The 19,710-nt window shown below is 38.4% G+C and overlaps 1 pseudogene; it reads right to left on the bottom strand.

Annotated features, from left to right (window-relative positions):
• Positions 1-5,209: 5,209 nt before the first annotated feature.
• LOC125174505 (actin-related protein 3C-like) lies at positions 5,210-19,485 on the bottom strand (annotated as a pseudogene).
• Positions 19,486-19,710: the final 225 nt, after the last annotated feature.

Below are 19,710 nucleotides of genomic sequence, written 5' to 3' on the forward strand. Positions count from 1 at the left end.
AGAGGAACTGGACCTAAGTTGCCGCACAGGAATAAAAAAGCAGGTGAGGCTAGGAAGGGCCAAAAAAGAGAATAAAGATAAAAGGCACAGGAGCTGGAAATTCTCTAACAACTCTGCTGCACCACCTGAGACCTCTCAGGGATAAACCTAGTAATCCAAGGGTAAGATGGAAAGATCATGAAGGAGTAAAAATATACTTGGCAGTTTTCACATTTTTATTTTTATTTTTATTTTTATTTAAAAAAATTTTTTTTTCAATGTTTTTATTTATTTTTGGGACAGAGAGAGACAGAGCATGAACGGGGGAGGGGCAGAGAGAGAGGGAGACACAGAATCGGAAACAGGCTCCAGGCTCCGAGCCATCAGCCCAGAGCCTGACGCGGGGCTCGAACTCACAGACCGCGAGATCGTGACCTGGCTGAAGTCGGATGCTTAACCGACTGCGCCACCCAGGCGCCCCCACATTTGTATTTTTAAACAGCTACATTAAAATCATTACCAAAAAGGAAAAAGAAAAAAAAAAAGAAAAGTCGTTAAATATTGGGAAACTGTTAACTTCATTGTAGTAGACACAAGTCTTCCAACGTTCTAATTTTTACTTGAAAACTTAAATTTTATCTTTGATAGCAAATAATATGAGCTCTTTTCCTAGAAGTTATCGGCTTACTTTTTTGATTTTAAGAAGGTGTTTGCCAAATACCCAAGACCGAAAAATAATAGTTTGTCTGTTATTCATTCTTTCAAGTAAAAATGGTAGGAAGTAGAATAAGGCGCGCCCCACCTCCCCACCCCCCCAGATGTCCTAATTCCTAAAACCTATGACTATATTACTTTACATGACAAAAGAGGCATTGAAGATGTGATTCAGTTAAGGATTTTAAGATAGGGAGACTATCCTGAATTATCATGGTGGGGCCCAAAGTCATCACAAGGGTCCTTTAAGTAACATAAGGAGGCAGGAGATTTGAAGATGCTATCCTTGTAGTGTTGAATATAGAGGAAGAAGCCACAAGCCAAAAAATGCAGATGGATTCTAGAAACTGGAAAAGGAAAAAGAAAAGGATTTTTCTTTAGAGTTTCCAGAAAGAACTCACTGCTGACACCTTAATTTTAGCCCAGTGTGATCTGTGTCACACTACTCACCTCCAGAAATGTTAAGATATTAAATTTGTGTTGTTTGAAGATACCACGTTTGTGACATTTTGTTATAGCAGCAATAGGAAACCAATAGAGTATTCCGTGAAAAAGCAGCCAATTCAGCTCACAAGCCAATCACGCAAGTACTTTTCCTGAAGTTAACATGGTACCTCAGTGTATAGCTAAAGTGCTTGACCTGCACGTCCACTCATTTTCTTACAGAATTTTAAAAAGACATGAAGCCAAATGACAAGATGTAATAAAATTAATTTTGACTACTTCATTAGGGCCAGCTTTATGTGAACTTTTCTTTCCCCTTTCTTACTGTGAATCTATGGAATAAAGAACACATGACCACTAGTAAGTTTGGTGTCACTGTCTTGATATGTGTGAAGGGTCTTGTGGTTTTACTCTCCATTGCTTTTGCATTATCAGTGGAAACACCACTGGTCAAAGGCAAATAATGTCTTAGGATGAAATGAGTTTTGACCTTGTGAACCGTCTGAAGGTGTTTGGGAGACAGCCTGGGGATCCACAGTGTGAGGACTGCTGAGGTAAATCCTCATATTACGAGATAGTCTCTTTTAGTTCCTCCCTCTTATGGAGAGGTGGGAAAAGCCAAAACACTCTCCACAGACTTCTGGAAAACCCCCACTCCCTCCCACCAATACTTTTATACTGACTAGACAGGGGTGGTACTGGGATGGTGGGTGATGGTACCTGGATTGGCCCTGGAGGGGGTGTTTGTGCCTCAGGATACTGAATATTTTTTTGCTCGAATTTGAGGTCACCCACATTCAGTTGAAAAGGCTCTGAATGTTGCAGTGGGGCTTAAATGATAAGTGAAAGTTCTATTTTCAAGAATTCTTGTTCTGCTTTTAGAATGAGTTAAATAGCCTCCCAAACCATGTTGGGCTTTAAAAACTGAATACAAATCAGGAAGCAATTTGGAAAATGTTTTATTATAACCCATTGTTAACACTCTTCAGAGGGCCAGATGTGCTCCTGAAGAAGTGAAAAAGCAAAGGGATACAAAGGAAAAATATTCTAAGGCCTGAGAGTATCCTAAGCTCCTGTAAAAGCAATTGTGGATCTTTGTTTTAGTTCCTTGGCTTTCTGCACACAGTGGGTGCCAAATAAATACCACTCACTGACTGATGGAAGGACTCAGAGAGAACCTGGACAAGCTTGATGGTGGCAAAACTTCAAGTAGGAAAAGCTGATCCGTTGCACTTGGCCCTTCAGGGAAGCGGTCGGGTATATGCCTAAAATGTGGGTTTGTGTATGGCTGCAGTACTTTCTTTTCGTGTGATTTTGGACAGATTAACTATTTGAGCCCCATTTTAATTTCTTGTGAAATGAAAATAATAAAAGTACCTAACATTTATTATGGGGAGTTAATAATGGTGAGGTATATAATGGTCAAGTATATTTCTCAATGTGCCATTCAGATTTTAATACCAATATAATCATTAAACGAGATGGCTTTGCCCAGTGTGAGGGCAGCTGGACAGTGAGAAACAGGGCTGAGGAGGAAGAGTCAGGCTTAAGGGCCATGATACCTTCCTTGCCTCTCAGCATAGTCCTCAAAGTCTAAGCTGAGACTCTGACATTTCTGTGTGACCCTAGGGGTGGTTTCAATATATTTTCATAGTGTGTTCTAGACACTACCTGCATAAGAATCACACGGGATGGCTGTTAAATATGTAGGTTATACCCACCTGCAAGCAGATTCCTGACCCTCCCATTGAGCGCCTCTGAAGCAATCTCTGCTGCTGGAGTTGAGTTTCATTTGTCAATATGTCCTGATGTCAACGTGTCCATAATTCTGGTGTATGTTCAAGTTTGAGACCTGCTGCCTTAAGCTCTTTGTGGCTCAAGTTCCTCATTCATAAAAGGCACTGCTTTATTAGATGTTGTCAGGTGTCCTGGATAGTGCCAGAATGATAAATTTCAATTATTTTTTCATGATTTAAGAAGTGTGATACTTTTGGGGCACCTGGGTGGCTCAGTCAGTTGAGTGGATGACTTCGGCTCAGGTCATGAGTTTGAGCCCCTCATTGCGGTCTGTGCTGACAGCTCAGAGCCCAGAGCCTGCTTTGGATTCTGTGTCTCCCTCTCTCTCTGCCCCTTCCCTGCTAACATTCTGTTTGTCTGTCTGTCTGTCTGTCTCTCTCTCTCTCTCTCAAAAGTAAATAAACATTGAAAAAAAGGAAGTGTGATACTTTTACCCTCAACCAAGAAATCAGCCTTTTGTTTTAAAAGTTAAATGCATAGGTACGTGGTGGAGAGTAATCAGTGAGTGGAAATAATGTTTATTTTCTTTGATGATTTCTACTATTTTAGAAATGGAAATATTCACTAGTTTTGCTCTGGCCAAAATGTTCATCTGCTGAGGAATTATTTGAGAAGCAAGGCACAAGATGTAACTAACAGAATCGGCAAACATGCGGAAAAGGCCATCTCGTGGTTAGGTCTGTTGGAAAGAAACCTCAGACGTCCATGGAACGGCACAAGTGTACTTAGGATGGAAAGGAGCACGTAGGGAACTGATGACAGCAGATCTGGGCCTATGTGAATGCAGCGGAAGGGAATTGGGTCGCAGTAAATGCTCTGCTTCAGCTTGTGGAATCATTCTTTTCTCATTTTCATCACCAGATGACAGTTAGATCTTCCTTGGCAGGGGATGCCGAACTGGACCCTGTGCTCACAGTGATCAATTTTCCTAAGGCAAATTCCTGTGTTGCCAGAAGCCAGGGACAGTTTCCAGATGATGGCTGCTCCCTTCTCTACAAAGCCCTGTTTTCTTTGTATGATGATCATATGTTCTAGGTTTTCCAGCTGAGACTCAATTTCATGTAGTTTATTCTTTTCGAAAAATCATTCATTAAATTTCTAACTAAATGTGACATAATTGTTCTGCATTTATAGGAATATATATATATATATATATGTGTGTATATATATATATATATATATATATATATATATATATATATATATATCTCGCATGGAGCACCTGGGTGGCTCAGTTGGTTAAGTGGCTGACTCTTGATTTTGGCTCAGGTCATGATCTTGTGGTTGGTGAGACTGAGCTCTGCCTCAGGCTCAGTGCTGGCAGCTTAGAGCCTGCTTGGGATTCTCTCTCCCTTTCTCTCTGCCCCTCCCCTACTTGTGTGTGTGTGTGTGTGTTTGTGTGTGTGTGTGTGTGCGTGTGCACACACACACATACATACACACATGCACTCACTTTCTCTCTTAAAAAAAAGTCACAAATCAGAGGAGAAACTTTCTCGGATCAGATTTTCCAAATTTTGGTTCAGGACTCACGGTCATCTACAAGGTCAAGTGAAAGGCAGAAATATTCAGTGGTGCTAAAAGTTAAGTAGAGCTACTTAGGAAGGAACAAACCAAATGGATACAGGCCAGTTCTGTCTGCTAAAGACAACATTAATTTGTATAGGTATGTATAAACATATCTGCTTTCAATCAGTGTTGTTCTAAAAGTCATTTTGTTAGCAGAGTACATGTTTTACAACTGAGGAGCCACTCAGAGTTAAGGTAATGTTGGCAGATGGATTTAAGAGAAGTAACAAGACCTGCTCATTGAAATGCTTCTCACAGCATCTCTCCTTGCTTCCTATCTGTTGCTTTCTTCTTCTGAATTGATTTTTGTGGACAAGACTTAACCAGTCATTCTTGGTCTGAGTTCCTTTTATGCTCTTAAATCCTGGAGAGCCTGACAAATACTTTTTGTTTCTTCTTTTTTAGATCTGAACTGAGCAGTTAATAAAAGTCAGATTATTGATTCCAGGTTTTAGCTTGAATCCAGTTTCAGTTCCTGTCCCTCTTGGTACATTTAGAGCCACTAAATATTTTTCCCTTTTGCTGGATTTTTTAGGTGACCATGACATCTGAAATAAAAATTACAGTATGTGATCTGACAAGGGATAGGTTATTCTGATTTGTGCATTTATTTACTTGAAATGCCTTATAAATGGAGATAAACTATGTGGGATTTCATTACCAATTTGATGAATCACTTTTTTTCCCTATGTGTTAGGTAAAAGGCTCATGCAGTCCTTGGCTTTTGTAGCTCTCTTTTGAGGTGATCCTTGACTTTCCACATGGCCCCAGGACCATGAAGCTTTCTCTGGTGATGTTGTGCCACACCTTGAGCACAGAAATATCTGTGAGGCTGTCCATAGTCTTTTCTGCTGTAGTTACTCCTTCTCTGACATCTGACAACCATCCTCCTAATCTCATTGGCTCTACTAGGAATCTGAAAGGAGGCCCCCTTTCTCTTTTTCTTGTGTCCCAAAGTGGAAAGAATCTGTCTCGCATCTAAGGGGCAGGGGTGAGATTCGCCTCCAAAGGCTATGTCTGTACATCTAATCTCCTCCCTCTAGAACACAAAATACAGATTTTGCTTTGTTTGATTCTGTTTTCTGCACTGCCAAAAGCTTCCTTTGAGGCAGCCAGCTGGCTGGTGTGGGAAAACAATGAGCATAACATATCTTAAAATGGCAGAAGTATTACACTGCTTTGCTACTTGTGTGAGCTCGTTCATGATATCTTCAAATTCCCCTTGGGTAATTATTTACAAGTAATTATCTTTACTCCCTCTGATATTATACTCTGGAAACTAAGAACAAATTTGTAGTCCTGACTATGAGGCTTTCCTGCAGAATCTCCTTGCAAAGAGTCTGTTCACTGCCAACTCTAATATAAGCCCTTCCAGACACCATTTTCTTCATTTTGGTTCCTTTTGCAGAATTTAAGTTTTTGAAAGAGAATTTAAAAACAATATTGTAAAATTTCACAGGTTGAATTGCAGCTCCCCCAAATATATGTTGAAGTCCTAACCCCCAGTACCTGAAAATATGACCTTATTTAAAGTAGGGCCATTGCAGATAGAATTAGATAAGATGAAGTCATATGGGAATTAATTCAATATGACTGGTGTCCTTATAAAGACATGACCATGTGAAGACAGAGACACAGGGAGGATGCCATGTAAAGACAGAGGATTGAAGCAAAACATCTACAAACCAGGGAACGCCAAAGGTTGCTGGCAAACTGCCAGAAGCTGGGAATAGGCAAGGAAAAGTTTATCCTAAAGATTTTATAAGTAGCATGGCCCTGCTGACACCTTGATTTGAAACTTGTAGCCTCCAAAACTGTGAGAGAATACATTTCTGTTGTTTTAAGGCACCCACTTTTGTAGTACTTTGTTAAATCAGCCCTAGGAAATGCATAAATTATTGATGTAGAACTTAGATTTCTTTGAGTTTAAAAAAAATTGAGCCATAATGCAGAACATAAAATGAAAGTCCACAAATTTTAAGTGTATTATTCAATTTTTGTATGTAAATTGTAATTTTTTTATATACACCTGTGTAACCATCATTCAGACCAATAGATAAAGTATCTCCAACACCTAAGAAGGCTTCCTTTAGGCTGTTTCCCAGTCAATATCATCTTCCTTGACTCCAAGAGGTAACCGCTATTTTGACTTCTATCTCCTTTATTAGTTCTGTTTATTCGTGAACCTTCATAAACATGTGCTCTTTTGTGTTCAGCTTTTGCTCCACATAATGCCTGTAAGATTCATTCATGTTGTTGTATGTGCCTGCTGTTTATTGACTTTAGAGTTAAAAATAACATAATTCTCCCTATTACTTTGGACAGAATTCCTCCTTGGTTTTACAATGTAAAGTTGCTTCTAGGAGTTGATTTAGTTTTATGATATTGTTTAATGAACTGGAAATGATGGGAGCTATCAGTATGAGACAATTTCAGTGGCTCTGATTTTTTAAAAATAATTACATACACATGTGCTTAGCATCTGCCACTTGGTAGGATGAAATTAGAAATTGTCAATGAATTGTACAAGAAGAGACATGCATGTAAACTGCAGGCATTATAGAGAAGACCCATGTGGGGCTCTTGCTTAATCCTAGCCAATAACAGGAGAAAGACAAACATTTGGTTTAGAAATCATAGTAAATTCCTTTTGACCCAGCAATTGCACTTCTAGGAGTTTATGTCAAGGAAATAATTAAATGTGCAAAAAGTTTAGCTACAAGGATGTTACAGTTATTACTGCTGATAGGGAGGGGAAAGAGAGAGTGAGAGCACGAGAGAGAACTAATATGGTAGAGGAGCAGCTAAATTCTCAACAACAGAGGAGGATTGGTTAAATAAATTAAGGCACATCCACAAAACAAAACTAATGTACTGATTTTATTCTCACTTGTTATCAAATTTAGTGCATTTCTATTTAAGGTCAGCAATGAAATATTTACAGTGCTTAAAAATTAACCTATGTGTTTTAGAAGTATCTTTAATGATGTATACTTGTTGCCTATATATATGTTTATTGGTAAAGTTGTTAGTAAATAATAAACACAGGATGATCTCATTTTATAGCAATATCATGTAAATACAAAACAAAGATTGGGAGGTTAAACTTGTTAATTAATAGTGGTTACTTCTCACGGGTATGTTTATAGGTGATTTAAATGTTCTTCTTTGTGCTTTTGATTCCCTAAACTTTTGTTAATGTTTTTGAAATAAGAAAACTACTTCTTAAAAAAAAAAGAAGAAAAGGATGGGAAGTAATCACCTGTTTTAAGCTATGTTCACTTTACAATAGCTGATTTTATTTTTAAGCATAGCAGCTTTGGTTCATTAGAATGTCCATCTGAGATAATTTTTAACATGGCTCACCTCTATTTTACATTATTTCATATAAGCAAAGCTTAACTTTACTTTTTAATAGTTACATTTTATGAATGTCTCCAGAAAAAAAAATCCTACTTTTTAATTGTAAAAAGTTATAATATGTATTCAGGTTTATAAGTATGAAACTTACTAGCAAAACCCATTTTTTATTTTAATGTGATATAAAGAACTGGACAGGAAGATCAACCTGCCTGGCCCACTCTGCTGCTCTGCTTGCTTTTGGAAAGAAGAGGCTGTCTCCATCTTGAAAGCTGGCAATGAATATACTTAGGTTTATTGAGGAGAGGATGGTTTCAAGGGGGTAAGGAATTAGAAGGCTTTTAGGCATTTGAACTATTCAAAACTGGACCCCAAACCATAATTTCAGATGAAGACTGAATGTACAGAATTGAGACTTACAGGTCCTTGTGGAAGCTCAGGGGTCTGGGGTAGAAAACTGGGGGTAAGGAATAAATGGACAATGGACCATGAAGGTGCATCTTGGTTTTAAAACTGGGGCTGTGCATTCGCACTTTGTAATCTGTAATGCTTCTTGTTTTTGTGTCATATATATCTATATATATGTATATATATGTATATATTTGTGTATATATATATAATGTGTATGTACATATATATACATATATATGTATACTGTATATAGAGTATATATCTCTTTTGTCTCTTAGAGATGAAAGCAGACACCTGGTTTGGTAAGACTTTCAACACCTGGTATTAACTACAGGTTTATGAAGTTTATTGGTTTTGTTCTTGTCTGTCTCAAATTTGGTATATTTCTACTTAAGGTCAACAATCTTATGGAAATTGCAACAGAATAAGAATATTTTTTTCAATCTCTCTTTTGTGTCCATCATATTAATCCCTTGAATTGTGTCTCTGTGTTTGTCTCTCCCCCCCACCACACACACACACATACACACACACACACACACACGCACACACACACGCATGCACACAGACCTAAAGCCAGTGCTATGGAGACATTAAAGGCCCAGATTTGCTGCAACCCTACCTATGAAATTTTTATTTCGACTCCCCTCCTTCCTATTTAATTTATTCATCAAACTCTACTGTTCTTTAGGACTAAGAAAGCAGAAAGCCTTCCTCCTCCCTCCTTCCCATCTTTTTGATTTGTTTGCTGCTGCTATAAACTTTCCATCTCTCCAAGGACACACTGATTCTCATCCATTTTCTGCTGAGACAGAGGCCTACGTATTGAGATTGAACCTGAAATATGGGCACTGGGCTACATTATAATGAAATGACAGAAGACAAGCACACATGCATTTGGATGTATTTCCACCCATCAGAATTCTCAAGAACCCTGATGCAGTCACCACTTGGCTGTGTATGACCAGGAATCCAGGGGTGGCTGGCCCTGTTTTTCAATGACTGCAGGTCTCCTGTTGGTATCATGTTCATTGCCCGAGCTGGTGGTTACTATGGAGCTGGGGACTCAGTTTTAGGGATCCTTTCTCTGCAGTGTTGCTCTTATGAAGTGCTTCTGGCAACAAACCCTCTACTTGCTATTGTAGAGCATTCTCATGGGTTTTAGTTATTTAGAATTCAGACAAGGAAATTTGCTTGGCCTGTTGTAGTCTTTTTTTCTGTGAGTTGCATTTTTATGTTTTTACCATTGATGTCTGCTTTTGTAATCTTATCTCTCCTTTTTCCAATTGATTTTCCAGCGAATGCGGTCATTTTCATGATTTACAGTTGCCAGACTTAACAAATAAAAATACAGTACACCCAGTTATTTGATTCCAGATAAACAACAAATATTTTTTAGTATAAGTGTATCCCATGCAATATTTGAGACATATTGAGACCAAAAAATTATCGTTGTTTGTCTGACATTTAAATTTAATTAGGTGTTCTGGAGTTAACCTGGCAACTCTATTTTCATTGAACTTCAGAGTCTGTCTTTACTTAAAACCTTCTTCAAGAAAAAGTCAGGAGATCAAGCTCTGTGGTTACAAGTTGTTGGGGCAGAAAGTTAACATTTTGGTGGAAGTGAGTCTTCTGAAATTATCTTTGGAATTTGATATGTTCTAGCTAACCTCTGGGGCTTTGATTATGAGGTTCTTTATGTCTGGAGGTGCCCCTTCCTCTTCCTGCCCCCCACCTCTCTCTTTGCACTCTTGTTCTGCCCTGCTCTACCTTGCCTGCCTGGGTCCTACTGTTTTGTTAAGTTTGAGTTTTGAGGCCATTTCTTTCCTCTGAGAACCTTTTCTTCATGGTGCAAATAGGAGGAAGTGCCTGCCCTCTGTGTGTGCAGCATCCTGAGCCTTCCTACCACATAACCCTCTATGGTACTTGGTCTGTGAGGAGAGGACCATATATGTCCAGGCTACTGTTGTATCCTCAACGATGTCTAGCATAGTCTGTGAATGAATGAATGAATGAATAAATAAATGAATGTATACATCTAGAGGACTGGGGGTAAGGAGGGGTGAACAGGTGCGCTGGAGAATCTCCACTAAAAAATGTGGTAAGAGAAAATGAAGACACACACTTGATTCTAGGAGAATGGACCAAAGCCAGAGGGGAGGATGAGAGGGATGATTTTAAATAAAGCAAATGCCTTTCATCCATATTATGCTCTGGCCCCGACTCCATGGAGTCATACTTAAGTCCCAGGGCAATGTGATTGGCTGTGTGATAGCAGCCACTCCAGGTATAAAGGCTGCCCCTTCACCGTGTGGCCATGGCATTCTTAGAACAAGTGCTATAACACTGAAACTGTGCTGTCTTCTTTAATGAGAGGTGATGGTGTAGCTCACAACCCTGGAATCCTCTGAGACAGTCACTGTCATGTTCATGAGCTTGAGCAGTACAGAAGAAAAGGGCAGCTATTCATGGCAAATATAAACATTAGTTCCTGGGCCCCTGAAGGCTCCCAGAATTCTTTGAGATTTATCTAATGGGGGACCAAAGTTTTGGCAGAGTTATTGAAAAACAAAGCCAATAAATCCTTTTTATATCATATGGTGACCTATTTTTACCCTCCATTTGGTGTGGCCAGGGAGACATTGACTGTATTCATATTTCCTAGCTTCTTTGTTTAGAATACTCATAAATAAAGACAATCACTAATTCTTTCTTATGCACTCTGCAGGGTTGTTTATAGTTTCTCTCTGCAATTAAATTGCAGGCTGTGAAAGAGTGGAGAACTTTATGAGGCAGAGGAAAATCTGATAAACTGGTCTTATCCTCATTTGGAGCAAGATTATGATCATATGTCATGTAAGGGTGTTATTTATTCGCATTTTTAGGAGGAACTATTTGCTTCTAACAATAGAAGACCTTTCAGATAATTAACTGTGCTTGCTTTTAATTAAAATAGCTTATATTTGCACAAAAGAGCTATGACTCTTTCCTGATTTGAATTTGAATAACAATCAATGAATGAGGAACAAGATTATATGAGGAACACATTCTGCTGTCCCTTGGAATGGTATATTTTTTCTCTATACTATCTAAGGCAATGCTAACAGTTAACATCTCCCTACTGAGAGAGTAAATGAAAAGAGAAATAATGTTGTTTATAAAATTTTTTTTATATTTGCTTTTGGTCATAATTGAAAGGTAAATAGTTGTAATGGGTGGGCAGAAGCAGGGTTAAGATACTCATGGTGAGAACAATTAGCATATCATTTATCTCTCAAATCTACTTGCAAATATGAATTTACAAATGGGCCATTTGTAAAAAGAGGCTGGAACTCTGACCTGCTCCTTTATCTCCAGGTTCTCTTGACCTGTGCCAAACATCACAGCCACCTGGGAACTTTTAATTCCCTGATTTGAGAGTATGTCCTTGGCCAATGAAACCAGAATCTCTAGGGTGGGCAAGCATCACCTTTTTAATAAAATTTCCCAGGTGATTCTAATGTGCAGCCCAGGTTGAGCACTGCTATTCTGGAATGTCCAAAAATTATTTGCAGACCGTAAGTGTAACAGTAGAGACCAGATTTCAGAAAAAGGTTGTAGGTCTCTGAGAGAGCATTTTCTATGAAGACCTGGAAGACCCAGCAATGTGGTGGTTGGTGGCATTTGTGCCAGTAAGGCATCCTGGTAGCTCTGTGCATGTGTGTAGTATACCTACAGACCTAGCAAGAGGGCCTTGCATGTCATACACATCTACACATAAAGAAGCCAGTGCTTTTCTTCCAGTACCTTAGGAAAGTTTTTTGATGTTTGGTAATTTGTTGAGGTAATGTGACTTATGGAAAAGTAAATAATGAGCCAAACCTGGCTCTTCAAGTGTGTGTGTGTGTGTGTGTGTGTGTGTTTATGAGAGAGAGAGAATGAGAGAAAATATGATAGAGAAAAATGTGATAAAGAAAAAGCACAAAGGGAAGGAAAAGGGAGGGATAAAGAGAAAGAACATGGGAGCCTCTTGAGACTCAATTTTCCTGGGAACTCATCCTGACCAAGCATAAAATAGAGAAGGAACACTTGTACTTTGCAGAAGCACTGATGTCTGGATTAATCATTTGAGATCACTGTGGCAGTTCTGCAGCCCCAGTGGCTGTGGCAGGTGGTGAGGAGGCCAGTGGGAGGGGTGGATGGATTGTGGGGTCTTTGCTATAGAACTTGTGGAGCCTGGGTGTGAAATCTTTGCTTAGCTAGTTTTGGTGGTAAGTGAAAGAGTTGTATCACCAGGAACACCCCCTTTTGGATCCTCGGATAATTTAGGGGAGGCAATGACTGCTTGGCTTGCAGAATCTTGGAAGATTTTATGGACCACATGGATTCCACTATACCACAGGAGGCAGGCAATGTCCTGGTCTGAGGCTGACTCAGACAAGGAAACTCCCACGAAGATTTTATGTATCAGCAATATGTCCTCCATGATAGATTCCTAATCCTACCCACTTAGTCACATTTCAGCTCTTGTATTAACAGGAGAGGCCAGCAGGAGAAATGTCTGCTGTGCATCTTGTCCTAATGGTATCTCTGGACAACTGGTCATAATTCCATTTTAAGTCCTTCCCTGAAGCAAGGTTAGCTTTGCACTTGAAGACCTCAGGTTCCCTGCGTTTTATAAGGAAGATCATGGGTTCCTACTTGGGAGGCCTGAAAATTCATAGGCAAGAAGGTATGGAGGTAATAGTGTTTGTCTAAAGCCATTGTTTGTAACCAAAGTAGGAAGAAAAGTAAAGGTAATTTGCAAATACCTATTCAAGACCATTCTACTCAAAGAAAATGTTTCATTCATACTTGGATCACAAAGGAGGATTTGAAGATTTTCTTAAAGTCTGGTTCATTCATTTTATTTCCCACATATTTAATACCCAGCCTCAACAGCCTCTGTGTTCTGAAACCTAAATGTGCTAATAGTCTTAAATATCACTAATTACTGTGATGCTATAGGAATTGTAAAGTTTTGCTGTGGGATCCTCCAAAATGTCCCATTTTATTTCACAAAACAATGAAAAGGTGACAGAATAGCTGTTAGATTGGAATATCAGCCTTGAGTAGCACCTCAGGGAAATGACCTGGAGTCTCATTCATTCGGTTTTAATTGGTCTACAGCAGATTCAGCCTGTGATGTGTAAAATCTGGGGAATGAGTCTGCAGTACAGTCACTGAGATTTTTGTTATTGATATTAGTGTTACCACAGCTGTGAATTCCATCCTCTTGGGTTACCCACTGATATAGAGTAATTGAATATGTCTTTGTCAAGTGCTTACTAGTTTAAGTTTATGGGTATAGCATAAGAATCTGAACTCATGGAAGTTTCAGTTTCTTTAGGAAAGATGCAGAACCTTAACAGGTAGGGGAAGACAGAATATAATATATATTAACATGGACAGTTAAGAATGTAAGTGGGTAGGAACACTTGGAGAAAATTGCTTGGAATAGGTAGGATTGAGACAAGTTCCAAAGACTAGCCAGAGTCAGGGTGAAATCTTCAAAAAACTGAGGTCACAAGGTAGCACTATGTTCCATTGTAGCATAACATGGGTAGATAGAGTGATGACCTCTCAGATTTTCAGAGCACCTAGTGGTGGAATATAGCACTTTGGAAGTAATAAGGACAAAAGATTTCTTCTCATTTAGTTGAGAGTTAGGATCAGGAAGGACCCAGAATCAATGTAGCCAATATCAGGAGCAAACAAGGTTGGCCAAGACATGGGTGTGCCACACAATATGTTAAGCCAGGAGACACTATCCTATGTCCTTCCTGAAGCCTGCTTCTTCCTGACTAAAACTTGTGTGTTTATCTTGCCTTCCCAAATGTGTTGCAGTCTCCTTGAGGACAATAACCATGTTTTAGCTTTATATGCTGGCCACACAATACATACTTAATAAATGCTTGCTTGATGTACAGAAACAGATCACCAATTTGCCATGTCATCTACCAGCCTCCTTATTCTTTTTAGAACTATAAACAAACAAACAAACATGAACACATCTCAACTCTATACATTGATGATGGTGATGGAAATTTTGTTCTAAGGTGAAAGGATAACATGCCACTGTAGGGCTTTTTATTGCCCCATAAATTTGTGGACATAGACTACTGACCACATAAACTATGATTGACTTGATCAGGACACTGGGTAGGAAGGTGAGACTCAGCGAGAGTCTCAAAACTCACTCAGTAAAAGGTGTTACTCAAAAACACTTCCATTCTTTTCAGAAGCAGCTAGAGAATGGAGGGTATATAAATTGTGTGAGATGTGACTCTAGTTTATTAGAGCTAAGACTTAAGCCCTTAGTATTTAGATTCAATTAATGTCTCATCCTTTTTCCTTGAGAAAAAATGGAAATAAATTGCTTTGAAAACTAATGCACACCAAAATCTGAGTGCATCTTTCTCAAGAAAGATAAATTTCATATTATTGCAAGAATGGAATGATACAAATCATATCTTATTATTATACAAATGATATAGTATTATTATCTTGGTGTTTAATATTACCATTAAAGAGCAGAGAGGTTCCGCACAACAGAGAAAACCATAAAACAAAATGAAAAGGCAACCTACCAAATGGAAGAAAATATTTGCAAATCATATATCTGATAAGGGTTAATATCCAAAATATATGAAGAATTTATACAACTAAATAGCAAAAACCAAAGAACCCAAAACAAACCAATGTGATTAAAAAATGGGCAGAGGATCTGAATAGACATTTTTTTCAAAAAAGACAGATAACCAACAGATACATAAAAAGGTACTCAGTATCATTAATCATCAGGGAATTGCAAATTAAAAAGACAGTGAGATATCACCTCATGCCTGTTAGAATGGCTATGATCAAAAAGATAAGATGGGGTTGCCTGGGTGGCACAGTCGGTTAAGCGTCCGACTTCAGCCAGGTCACGATCTCGCGGTCCATGAGTTCAAGCCCCGCATCAGGCTCTGGGCTGATGGCTCAGAGCCTGGAGCCTGTTTCCGATTCTGTGTCTCCCTCTCTCTGACCCTCCCCCGTTCATGCTCTGTCTCTCTCTGTCCCAAAAATAAATAAACGTTGAAAAAAAAATTAAAAAAAAAGGTAAGAAATACCAGGTGTTGGTGTGGATGTGGAGAAAAGGCAACCCTTGTTCACTGTTGATGACAATGTAAGTTGGTGGAACCACCATGGAAAATAGTATGGAGATTCCTCAAAATATTAAAAATAGAACTAACATGATCCAGCAATTCCACTTTTAGGTATTTATCTGAAAGAAAAGAAAACACTAATTTGAAAAGATATGTGCACGTCCATATTCATTGCAGCATTGTTTACAATAGCCAAGACATAGAAGTAACCTAAATGTCCATTGATGGATGAATGGATGAACAAGGTGTGGTATATATACACAATGAAATATTGTTCAGAGGCGCCTGGGTGGCGCAGTCGGTTAAGCGTCCGACTTCAGCCAGGTCATGATCTCGCGGTCCGTGAGTTCGAGCCCCGCGTCGGGCTCTGGGCTGATGGCTCAGAGCCTGGAGCCTGTTTCCGATTCTGTGTCTCCCTCTCTCTCTGCCCCTCCCCCGTTCATGCTCTGTCTCTCTCTGTCCCCCCAAAAATAAATAAACGTTGAAAAAAAAAAAGAAATATTGTTCAGTTCTAAAAAAGAATGAAATCTTGTCATTTGAGACAACATGAATGGATCTTGAAAGTATTATGCTAAATGAAACAGGTCAGGCAGAGAAAAATGGATACCTGTATGATCTCAATTATATGTGGAATCTAAAAAACCCCAAAAAACAGAGCTTGTAGATACAAAGAATAGATTAGTGGTTGCCAGAGGTGGGGGATGGGGATTGGGTGAAATGGATGCAGGTAGTCAAAAGGTACAAACTTCTAGTTATAAGATAAATAAATCGTGGCGGTATAATGTTCAGCATGGTGACTGTATTTAATAACTGTATTGTATATTTGAAAGTTGCTAAGAGAGTAGATTTTAAATGTTCTTATCACCAGAAAACAATTTATAATTATGTGTGGTAACAGATGATAATTAGACTTATTGTGGTGACAATTTCACAATATATACAAATATCAAATCATTATGTTGTACATCTGAAACTAATAGAATGTCATATGTCAATCACACCTGAAAAAGAAAAAAGGAGATGAATAGCTCAAAGTATACTGAAGAGGTTTTTTAGCAGGAGTGGTGACTATAGAGGTTCTTAGTTTCTTGTTCCCATTTTCTTTCTAGAAGTAAGGAGAATGTATAAGCTGCTAATTTTGTATGCTCTGCATGAACTCTTGGAAAAGTTTCACATGTGCATTGAATTTAGTTCAGTTTTTTTTTTAACTACCAAAGATCCCAAAGAGAGAGGAGAAATTAACCAGAAGGGTTTATTTCAAGAGCAACTTTAATTAATTAAACTATCATTAGCTATGGTTCAGAATATTAGGTTAATTATTTCTTTAATATAGCCATTTGTCATTTATAGACACCAATCCATTTACCTGAGTAATCAAGCCTATTTTCCCTTCAACAACACTTAGATTTTGAGGCAAGCAATGATTTTTCTCTGGCTTGTGTTTGTAAAATAACTTCTTGCAATCTGCTTTATGTGCATTTACACATATGAAAAGAAGTAAAAATATATTAGAGACCTTATTCTTATGTATTAACTATGTGTAACTAATTTCCTATCCATGAAAATATTTTTCTATTTTCCCTTTTAGTTGTCATTTAGGTTCTCAACTTCTTGTAATACACTCTGAATTACTTTCCTACTTGCTACAAAATTTTATGAAACTACTCATTACATATTAGGGAAACATTATTCTGGATTCAGATCTCCAAAGGATTTTTAAATAAGCAATTTGTAATCAAAATTAAAAAGTTTGTGCATTAAAAAAAGTTTATTATTTATTTTGAGAGAGAGAGCATGAGCAGGAGTGGGACAGAGAGAGAGGGTGAGAGAGAATCCCAAGCAGGCTCCACATTGTCAGTACAGAGCTCGATGTGGGGCTCAAACCCACAAAGCGTGAGACCATGACCTGAGCTGAAACCAAGAGTCAGATGCTTAACCAACTGAGCCACTCAGGCACCTATAAAACTTTTGTACTTTTAAGGACACTATCAAGAAAGTAAAAAAACAATCCAAAGAATGGTATAAAATATTTTCAAATCATGTAAGGGATAAAATATTTGCAGATCTGATAAGGGGCTTGTATCTAGAATATATAAATTACTCTTACACTCAATAACAAAAAGACAAATAACCCAATTAAAAATGGGTAAAGGATTCAAATAGATATTTCTTCAAAGAAATATAAATATATACAAATGACCAATACATACATGAAAAGATGCTCAACATTATTAGTCATTAGGGAAATGCAAATCAAAACTATAATGAAATATCACTTCACACCCTCTAGGATGGATGGTTATAATAAAAAAAAGAGATAATAAGTGTTAGTGAGGATTTGGAGAAATTGGAACCTTCATATATTGCTGGTAGGATTGTAAAATGGTGCAGCCACTTGGGAAATCAGATTTACAATTCCTCAAGTGGTTAAACATAGAGTTACCGTATGAACTAACAATTCCACTGCTAAGTATATACTCAAGAGAATTGAAAACATGTGTCCACACAAAATTTATACACAAGTGTCCATAACACTATTGTTCATAATAGCCAAAAAGCAGAGACAACCCAAATACCTGTTGACTGATGAATGGATAAATAAAATGTAATATATCTGTACAAGGGAATATTATTGTGTTGTGCTATTGGCTGAAAGTTTGTCTCCCATCCAAATTCATATGCTGAAGCTCTTACTCCCAATGTGATGATATGAAGAGGGAGGGCCTTTGAAAGGAGATAATTTGGTTTAGATTAGGTCATGAAGGTCGTGAGCCCCCATGTTGGAATTAATGCCCTTATAAGAAAAGGAAGAGACACTGGAGCCTCTCTTCTTCACCATGTCAGGATATAGTGAAAAGGAGCATTAGTGACAATGATAGCAATTCGTAATTGCTGAAATCCCTTGTCCTAACTACTGAAATCCCTACAAATTAGTAGTGGCAAATGTTATGGGGCTATTTTAAAGTGTTTTCTTAAATTTATTTGATTATGGAAATAAAAACAGAGGATAAAAATTTACCATTTTAACTATTTTTAAGTGTACAATTCAGTGGCATTAAATACATTCACCTTGTTATAAACAAGGCTACTTTTTGAAATGTATCTTACTTGGTCACCTTTTTCTTTCAAAATAGAAAAGTGACACTCAACATCCTCGCACACGCAGTTCAGTGACATCAATGTTCCTGTAGAGAGAACCCCGACACCAATACGGTAATTCTGAATTACTTCATCTACTACTTCTTAGGTAGGTTGTATGAAGTCTAGATTAGCAAATTCTGGATGAAAAAGATTTCAGGTCCCAAGGATCTGTCATAACGAATGTCAGTGGAAAATTCTTTCTTCAAGATTGCCTTGATTCCAGTATACTGTTTAATCCACTTGGCTCTTCTGGGTCATACTTGCTAAATTCTTTTACTAAATCAGGGCAGACCTAACTATAGCACTTCTTTACTTCCATAACTGTTTCCAGGGATTGCTTTAGAGGAATTCGTGCTTCTCAGCCTCTCAGCAGGTGCTGAATGAAATATGTTATAGCTCATCCTGAGATTGGAATGTGCTTACCACAGCTGTTGATCACATGTCCTTCAGCCACAGGAAGGACAGCAGTGATGCCATCTTCACTATCTGGTATCACACCAGTCACACCATATCAATTTTCTTACCTTTTTTTAAAGTTTATTTATTTATTTATTTAGAGAAAGAGAGAGAGAGAGAGAGAGAGAGAGAGAGTGCGCAAGTGTATGAGCAGGGGAGAGACAGAGAGCAAAGGAAAGAGAATCCCAAGCAGGCTCTGCACTGTCAGTGTGGAACCCAATGCAGGGCTCAAACCCACAAACTGAGATCATGACCTGAGCCAAAGTCAAGAGTTGGATGCTTAACCAACTGAGCCACCCAGGCACCCCAATTTTCTTACTTGTGTTGATGCTCAGGATGTTGTCAGTGCAAGAACAGCTGCATGGTTATGTACAAGTCTGGAGTTTTGAAGGGCTCAAATGTTATTTTGGCAGTGTATTCTGTTCTCTGGAGCATTTAGTGGAGGTTTATTTTTTTTATTTTTTATTTTTTAATTTTTTTTAACATTTATTTATTTTTTGAGACAGAGAGAGACAAAGCATGAACGGGGGAGGGTCAGAGAGAGGGAGACGCAGAATCTGAAACAGGCTCCAGGCTCTGAGCTGTCAGCACAGAGCCCGACGCGGGCTCAAACCCACGGACCGCAAGATCATGACCTGAGCCGAAGTCGGCCGCTTAACGGACTGAGCCACCC

The sequence above is a fragment of the Prionailurus viverrinus genome, chromosome C2, assembly GCF_022837055.1.
Source record: "Prionailurus viverrinus isolate Anna chromosome C2, UM_Priviv_1.0, whole genome shotgun sequence".
NCBI lineage: Eukaryota > Metazoa > Chordata > Mammalia > Carnivora > Felidae > Prionailurus > Prionailurus viverrinus.